The sequence below is a fragment of the Cornus florida genome, unplaced genomic scaffold (assembly GCF_030987335.1).
Source record: "Cornus florida cultivar Cherokee Brave unplaced genomic scaffold, ASM3098733v1 CherokeeBrave_3.0.0_Hap2_Chr01, whole genome shotgun sequence".
NCBI classification, from domain to species: domain Eukaryota; kingdom Viridiplantae; phylum Streptophyta; class Magnoliopsida; order Cornales; family Cornaceae; genus Cornus; species Cornus florida.
In genome coordinates, this window is record NW_026775571.1 from 44,957,095 (window position 1) to 44,964,589 (window position 7,495).

The 7,495-nt window shown below is 40.3% G+C and overlaps 1 pseudogene; it reads right to left on the reverse strand.

Annotated features, from left to right (window-relative positions):
• Window positions 1-629: 629 nt before the first annotated feature.
• LOC132283010 (small nucleolar RNA R71) lies at window positions 630-728 on the reverse strand (annotated as a pseudogene).
• Window positions 729-7,495: the final 6,767 nt, after the last annotated feature.

Consider the following 7,495-nt stretch of genomic DNA (forward strand, 5'->3'; position numbering starts at 1 on the left):
AGTCAATCCATTTCATCAATGGAAGGACACAACGAGGACCATGTGGAGGACCTTGGTCACATAGACCAACAAGGCATCCTCCACCCTAATGTGCATCATGATAACATGCAAGTTCCATTAGGCATGCCAAGGCCATTCGTTCATCCACCACAACAATAAGGCTAAGTCCCATTGGGAATGCTAAGGCCAATCTATGCTCCACCACCTCCCATCATTCAAGGCAATCAAGGTGCCCATGTTGCACCTCCAATTGCTAATCCTCCACATACTTTAAGAGATCACTATGTGCCTAATGAATACTATGCACCCACATGCATTCAATTGCCACCATTTAGAGCACACCACTATGAGATCAAACCACCAACCATTCAAATCCTTCCTAACTATCATGGACTTCCAAGTGAAGAACCTTACAAGCATTTGGATGAGTTTTTTAAAGTATGTTCCACAATGAAATACACGGACATGCCGGAAGAGGTCTTAAGGCTTAAACTTTGTCCATTCACCCTTAAAGACAAGGTAAAATATTGGTTTAACAATCTTAGGCCTTTTTCAATAATTTCTTGGGAAGAAATGCAACAAGAGTTCTTGAAGAAGTATTATCCGGTTTCTAAAACCAATGCCATGAGAACTTCAATTAGGGAATTTTCACATGGGGATGGGGAAACATTTCATGAGGCATAGGAACGCTTTAATGAATTGTATAGAAAGTGTCCACATCATGACATGCCCAAATGGCAATTAGTTCAATATTTCTTTGAGAGTTTATCGGATAATTACAAGGGCAAGGTTGATGCTTCCATGGGTGGCTCTTACATTGATAGGCATGAGGATGACGTGTGGTATCTTTATGAGAGCATGAGTGAAAATTCATTGCATCGTACTTTATCTTTAAAGAATGGTAGAAATTCTAGTGGTAAGAAGAGTGTTGGCTTACATCAAGTCGACCACTCCAATGAAATTGCCGCCGAGATGAAATCACTATCTCAAAGGTTTGATCAATTCTTGATCAACCAAAACTCGGCAAATCAAGTATCTTCCTTCCTTAACCATTCTCATCATGCATCTAATGAGACATGTATAACTTGTTCAAGCGTTTTACATTTTACTTCCAATTGTCCCCATGGACATGTGCAAAATGCGCATCATAAACAAGTAAATGCGACATTTGTGAATCAAGGGAACAACCCTTATGGCAATCACTACAATCCTAGTTGGAGGAATCACCCGAATTTCTCTTGGAAAAACCAAGGGGAAGGCTCAAACCCTCTCCAAAGCGGTTTCCAAGGAAAATACATTCCACTTCCACTACAAAGCCAAGGTTCCCAAGGTTTTAGATCATCATACCAATCACAAGGAAACCAATTTTCAAATTCTCATTTTCACAATCAATCATATTCCTAAGGAAATGTTAGAAGTCCCACTTTTGAAGAGAAAGTTTTGACCACTTTGGGCACTTTAGAGGCAAACACATAATTACTTCATTCTCACTCTCAATCCATTGCAAAGCTAGAAACCCAAGTAGGGCAAATAGCTAGCACTTTAAATGCAAGAGACAAAGGGAAAATTCCTTTGAATGCCCCACAAAAGCAACAATGTGTCGTGGAGACTCATTCCTCATCGGAAGGTCACACAATAGAGCATGTCAATACGGTGACTACCTTGAGAAGTGGGAAGATTGTGGACAACCAAGTGGGTATGTCCAATGAAGAGAGTGAATCGGTGTAACCACAAGTTGACAATCATCCCATTTCACATCCTATTCCTCCTTCATTGCATATGCATGATTTTTCAAATTAGAATGTGTTAAAAAGTTATTTGAAAAGTGATTTTGAAAAGAAAGATTTGCAAAATGATTTGAAAACTTCTTGTGTTGAATAGACTTCAAAGAAAAATTCTGAGAAGGTTTTTGAGCCAAAAGCTCCAATCCCGGATGCCTTAAAAGGATCCATTTCGAATGACAAGCAAAAGGCCAAAGTAAATGAAATCATAGATGTGTTTAGGCAAGTGAAAGTCAATCTTCCACTTTTGGATGCAATCAAGCAAATTCTGGCTTATGCCAAGTTCTTGAAAGACTTATGCACCCAAAAGAGGAAGAACAAAAGCCAAGCACCTAGGAAAGTGGTCTTAACCGAGCAAGTAAGCTCAATTTTGCAGCATTACACTCTTGCAAAGTTTAAGGACCCTGGTTCACCTACCACTTCATGCATCATTGGTGATCATATCATTAATCGGGCTCTTCTTGACCTAGGAGCAAGTGTTAATCTTCTTCCATACTCGGTATATGTCAAATTAGGCTTAGGAGACTTGAAACCGACGTCGGTGGTTTTGCAACTTGCCAACCGATCCATCAAAAAGCCTAAGGGTATCATTAAGGACGTCTTGATTAAAATTGATAAATTCTTCTTTCTCGTTGATTTCGTTGTCATTGACACGGAACCGGTCCCAAATCCTAAGCCAAATTCCCGTTAACCTTGGCCGTCCTTTTTTGGCAACCGCGAATGCCAACATTAATTGTAGGACGGGGATAATGAAGATCTCATTTGGCCACATGAAGGTAAAGTTGAATATTTTTAATCCAACCCCCAATTCATTTGACAAGCATGAAGAAGTGAATGTTGTAGAAAAATGTCATGACCCTAGATGTGAAGGAGTTGAGTTCTTGTGTGAGACCAAAGTTTCAAAAAGTCCATCTTCAACCTTAAAACCAAAGAAAATTGTTTCAAAATCTAGTTTTGAAAGGGCGTGAAAGCCCAAAGATTGTCTTAACCAAGGGCCGAAAATGTCTTTTGAGCTTAATCCAACAAGTTCTCTAGCGAACCATTTGTTGGGTGGAGTTTAAAGCACTTTTCACCCCATCAAGGTGGGGATGCACTTCAAGATGTTTGATCCGGGCTGAAAGAGCCCAACGTCTTGCTAGAGACGGTAAAGACTAGCAAGACATTTCGTAGGGTGTCAAAACCCTATTCCTCCCTTATTTCTATCTTTAATTTCATTTCTTGCGAAGTCTAGATATTGGCTTTAGGTTCATATGCATTGCTAAGAACTGTGATTAGATTGCATGCACTTTTATGTTGAAATTGAACATTTTTCATAAGTTCGATTAATTTCAAAATGAGCTCGATCGATCGAACTTCCCACCTGCATCAAACCTGCATCCAAATCACTCTCTGTCCAATGGTTCGAAAAAACCTGCATATTTCAACTCTCTGTCCCATCGTTCGAACTTGTTCCTAGATCGATCTTTAGTTCTTCGATCGATCCAACTTCATCTTGGATCGATCTGCAGTTCCAACACTTAGAAAAATTTCCAACCTACATCCACCTGCATCTAAAAGCCTCTTTGTCTCATCGATTGAACATTTCTTCAATTCTATGCATTCTCCATCGATCGAAGGTATTCTGTGATTGATCTTGGGGAAATCGATCTTTGTTCTTTGTTTTTCAATTTTGACTTTGTTTTGACTTTGTTTTAAATTTCAAAAATTTCAAAAAATATATTTTATTATTTTTATTGTCATTTTTATTTTCCAAAACTATATAGATATATAAAATAATAATAATAATAAATAATAATTTAAATAAATAAATATTTTTTTCAAAAAAAAAAAACAAACAAACAAATACAAATATCCTAAAAATATTTTTGCTTTTTATTTTATTTTTTATTTTTCAAAAATCCCAAAAATACTTTGTCACTTAAGAGGAGAGAACGATGTCATTTTGATCGATCTGACGATTCAGTTCGATCGATCAAACTGGCAAGGGAATGTTTTTAAAAATTGATACAGGGTCATTCGATCTATTCCACAAGAATCAATCTCAGACCCTCGTTCCCCCTTCGCCGCTGCATCCCAACTCTTCTCCATCTCGGCGAGATTCGGGAGAGCATCCCAACCGTCGAATCTCCCTCTCTCTTCATGGATCTAAGATCTCATTCGCATCTCCACTTCTCTCTAGATTCCGGTGAGATCCGAACCCTCATCTCTTGTGATTTCAAGCTTCGATTTCATGAACACATGCTTTAAATGTTAGATCTAGGTTGTTTTCATGATGCCTATTGCCATGGATGAAGCTTCAACCTCTTTGTATATATGTGTATATATATGTATATATGTTTTTGTATTTTTCTTCATTTTGATTTGATTTTGGAGTTATGGGACGAATCAAGTGACCTAATTTGATGCTTTGTTGTGTTGATAGGCCCACGACCATGTTCGTGAAGGCCCCGTGCCATCCACGTCACAGCTCTATGACTTTTTGAGTTTCACTTCACAGTTCGATCGATCAAACTTTTTATTCAATCGATCTGTCACAGATCGATCTCATTTATTCTTGATCAATCGAACTTGCATCGATCTCACATTTTTGTAATCGATAGAACTTCACAGATTTGTTTCACACATCTCACACACCATCTCTTGTGTTTCATGCTATCTCATACATGCCCAATGCCTGTGTTTTCCACATTTAATGTTTTTCATACTTATACTGTCTAGCATGCTTCATATCATGTCACTCATTTCTTGTCACTTGCATAGATTCATGTTCCTTATCTGTTTTCTCTATCTTATTTGACATACATGATTCTATAAATTGCGTTTTAATTCTTTATGCTGGCACTAACTCCCATTTTGTAAGTTTTCCTTTTATTTTGCAGGCCATGGCTAGGGTCAAGACTGTAGTACGCGGACACTATCACCGCAGGGGCAGGCAGAGTTTGGATGAAGAGGCAGGTCCATCTCATACCCAGGACCCCATTCAAGAGGAGCCAGCAAAGCCCACTCCACCTTAGTCTCTAGCTGATAGTCGGCTACAGTCTTCAGCCGAGGCATCTTCTTCCCAGGCTGACGCTGAGGCTGAGCACATACCATCTCCATCACCACCGCTAGCTCAGCTAGCCCAGCAGTTAGACCGGCCATTACATAGATACTTACGCCTTCGAGTGGCGCACGAGTCGGTCTTCGACACAGACTTTTTTTCTCAATTAGTGCTTACCCGATCAGCATATGATGATATATTCCGGAGGGGCATCTCAGCCATACTAGCCCCTGTCTCATACCCAGTGTACCCGAGGTTGGTCCGGATGTTCTTCCAGAACCTCTAGCCTACCCTGAGTAACCTGGCGGAGCTACGGACCACCATTGACGGCTACTCGATCCGTATCACTGTGGACACATTATCCAGATCTTGCCAGTGTCCACACGTCTACCCTCCAGAGCTACAGGACACATATCCCACTCTCTACAAGCCATCATATGCAGATATGGCCATTTTACTCACACGTCACTATGCCGGTGGCGAGACCTTCGTCACCCGGACCAATCTTCCAGATGACCTGTGGTTTTTCAACTCAGTCTTGTTCCGTAACGTCTTCATGGCCGGCCATAAGACACAGAGGCGCGGCAACTATTTGACAGCTCTATACGTATTCTATACAGGGCATTGGCTGTCTATCCCAGTGCTCATCTGGAGCGTCATGATGAAGCTGTATGTCGACCACATCAGCAAGGCCAAGCCCAAAAGGGCTAAGTATCTCCCATTCGGCCACCTCATCACCCAAATTCTACGTGATCAGTGTTATTCCTTCCAACTACGGGAGCAAACTAAGTCTGGGGCCTGTTCTTTCAAGAAGAAAGACTGGGATAAGAGCTACAACGCTCTTATCAAGAGTCTCCGGGACAATGCTGCCGAGGCAGCTGAGGAGCTAGAGAGAGAGGAGACGGAGCAGGCGACAGCAGACGACGTCGCAGTCGATCCGGCTGTCGTACACATGGACATTGATTTAGAGAGCCTGCAGAGGCCCCAGAGCAGCACTCTCCAGTTGGGTTACCCGTTCACGATGCAGAGCAGGCGCATGATCATCATTCTCCATCTCCAGTGGCACCTGAGACTCCTTCTCACATACCCGACTTTGGAGAGCGACTTCAGACTCTAGAAGACGCCGTGGTATCTATCCGCGCATAGACTGTCTCCATTAGAGCTGACATTGCTTCCCTTGGCACGGATGTCATGACTGCATTCAAAGATCTATCTAGAGACATCCACGGAACGCGACTTGCCTGTCCTACCTCCTCCACTTGATCTTTCCATTCTTCTTACTCCTCCTATATATCTGTGATATCTGCATATTTTTTATACTGTTATATTATTTTTGCAGCTGGGTCTGTCGACTTTGATACTGGATGTACTGTACTTTATTTTTGTTTATATATGCTTTCTTTATGGATGTCCTATTTTCATATTCTTATATCTATCAGTTTGACTCTATCAGGTGCATCCTAGTGACTTCAGTGAGAGAGAGTACTGCCCAAATTTTCAGGACCACCCTTATATCTCTCTCTATTTTCAGTTGCTATCCCATTTACACTTGCATATCCACTGTGCACTGTGATTATCCCTTTTGTTATTTGATGAGTTTTATCCAAGGGCTAAATTTTTAGGACCACAGTTAATCCCAAGTTTGGGGGGGCTATGCCACCCATTTTGGATACTTCTGTCCCAGCCATTATTTACCTTAGTTGCACTAGTATACTCTGTCCCTTTTGTTCTCTTTGCACATTGAGGACACTGTGCCATTTAAGTTTGGGAGTAATGGTGCTTTGCAGTATTTGTTTTTAAATTCAAAATTTTGAGCATGACTTGTGTATTTGAGGAATTTTCTATGATTGGTCCATAACTAGCTATGATTTTAATCTTTTGAGAACTATATTACTTAAAATTTAAAAATTGCTTGACTTGAGAGTCCGACACTCCTTTTATGCCTTGTGGATGCCATTTAGGCGTAAATTTTTTAGAAGATTAGTATCATGCTTGCACTTGTGGTCCACATCATCCTGATTTTGTGATTGTTTTGAGATTCACTCTAGTATTCTACACTAGCATAGGCGCACACTAGCATTTATTTGTGGGGTACATGCTTTGTTGATTATTGAATTGGTTATATCCCAATTGAGCTAGTAGTGCATTGAAAGCTTTCATTCTTGATAAAGGTGGATAACAACCTTTTTTCACTAAGTAGCCGGGGTTCTAGCCTCATCAAGCACTAAACTTCTCGCGCCGAAAGGTGGAGGGCCCAAACTCTAGGTTAATAATTGAAAAATAAATAAATAAAGAGAAAGATGCAAAAAGTAATAAAAAAAAGTGAGGACTTTTCCCAAAAGGTGAGAAGTGGGAAATGATTAGATGGAGGTTGTTTTGATTTGTAGCCTAGTTGATTTGAGCTTGTAAGTCCTCAGGGTTGTTTGAATTCCTAATGCCCTAAAGTCGTCTGATTTGGGAGTCATTGACCTAACGCTCGACCTCATAGATCACGAAAAAGCTTATTAGATCAATAAATTGCACCATGCTTCCATCTTTGATCCTATAAAAAATAAATAAATAAATTGAGTGAAAAGAATAAGCGTACCTAGAACAATAAAGCTTTAATAAAAAGTCCACTTTTTGTCTTGACAATCGGTACTAGATTTGTGTGCTAGTTTGAGGGTAAAGATGT